The following is a 1,830-nucleotide window of genomic DNA, read 5'->3' on the forward strand; positions in this document are numbered from 1 at the left end:
AAGTTGTAATGTAAGCGTTCGAATACTTTCGTGAGCCACTGTATATGAAGTACATTTATAGGTTATGTATATACTGAAAACATGTTACGAAATATATGCAGTCTTTTAACTTTGTCACTTTAACTTTGTTCATTCCAAATTATTTGCTGTACCTTGTATTAGAGAAATGTAAATAAGTGTATGAGGGAATTATAATTAATATTTATAGCATCACACAAGTCACAACATCGAACGAATATTCTGCTCTGAGTAACTCCACATGAACCAATAAACTTTATGGTTAATGAGTGCGCATGTGGTAAAGAAAACTGAATAATCGCATGTCGATAAAGCGTGTATCGTATGTCGATAAATCTTGTATCATGTACATTTATAATTACAATTATAATAAATTATTTGTCGGCTCTCTAAAAATTCTTTTTATGAACATTGTTTTATATAAAAGAACAATTTAAAAATATTGAAACATAAATGTTTTCGGAATCGTTTAAAGCATCAAATAGCTCTTAAATTGTTTAAAGAAAAAGCATTAATGAATTCCATTGTATGAAATTGATATAAGTGTTTAAATGAACTATTTAACCTATTATCGACGAAATTATACAATGAACTATTTTTTCAAAATGAAACTGGAAAAATATAATTTTAAAACGTACCTCTAGTGATTCATCGTAATTACTTGTTATAATTAATCGAAATTAATTTTTCATCGTTTGTGCGGAATTACAGTAAAATTGTATGTGTCCCAAAAAAAGCATATTTAATAAGCTAATGACGATAAAATATAGGATCAGACAGGAAAGGATCTAAACACATAAACAAATTAATGGGATATTCATTTATATATTTATCACCTCATATTGCTAAATGGATTTACATTATTATTGTTACGCGTAGCAAAAAGCGTTTCAGATGAAATTAAATGGTTTCGAGAGAGCCATGTTCTGATGACGCTACTAGTTTAAATACTAGGAAGTACTAGAAAACTAGTATCATTAGAATGTACCCATTTCGAAACCATTTAATTCCATCTAACAATGAAACATTTTTCGTTACGCGTAATAATAATGATGCAAATCTACTTAGTAATATGTGGTGACCCTCCAATAATATATGTATAAGCTTACGCACGGAGGGCGATTCCATAATTAATTATTCGCGATTCAATCATTTGCAATAAATTCATACAGTTTGTCAACAACAGAGTAGTTCATAAGAAAGTTTATATGTTTAACGATAGCGCACAAAGTACGGATACAATGTTAAGACGTGTTAATATATACGACATTGTTATTGTAACAAATTTGATGACGAAGTTATAAGTAATTATGGAATTTCTCTCACATGCGTATTGTTCGGATGTTTGCGGTTATTTAATAAATTAAAATATGGGGATGCGATTTTAAGAGGCTTTCTTATTTTGTGCAATTATATTCTTTAAATTCATAAAATGAGTTTATGAAAATTGAAATTCTTCGATAAGATTAAATGTTAATTAATTCTACAAACGCAGTGAAACAAGTAAAATTAAATTGAAATCCATTCGAGCTTTAGTTATGAAAACCATTACGTTATTAATATTTGAAAATACTTGTATAGTCTACATTTGAAAGACATGTCTATAAACGTGTTAAATTTAATTTATTATAATTTTCCAGTCATATTTCATACTGGTCATTTTAGAAATTTTTGCGCAACATTAATTCATCTATTAATTCATCTGTATTAATATATAAATATAATATGTTTATATATTAAACATAAAGAGTTTGTAAAATGCTAACAGAGATATTAAAAATTAGTGCATTAGGAAATCCTCTTAAATATTGT

The 1,830-nt window shown here is 27.3% G+C and overlaps 1 protein-coding gene across 1 annotated transcript in view; it reads right to left on the reverse strand.

Annotated features, from left to right (window-relative positions):
- Positions 1-288, reverse strand: part of Mrps21 (mitochondrial ribosomal protein S21) — a 1,071-nt gene extending 783 nt beyond the window's left edge. The window contains exon 1 of the mRNA XM_078181106.1: positions 153-288. The gene's annotated coding sequence lies outside the window, so the exon portion shown is untranslated. The remainder of the gene's footprint in view (positions 1-152) is intronic.
- Between the last annotated feature and the right edge of the window lie 1,542 nt (positions 289-1,830).

The sequence above is a fragment of the Augochlora pura genome, chromosome 1 (genome assembly GCF_028453695.1).
Source record: "Augochlora pura isolate Apur16 chromosome 1, APUR_v2.2.1, whole genome shotgun sequence".
Classification (NCBI taxonomy): domain Eukaryota; kingdom Metazoa; phylum Arthropoda; class Insecta; order Hymenoptera; family Halictidae; genus Augochlora; species Augochlora pura.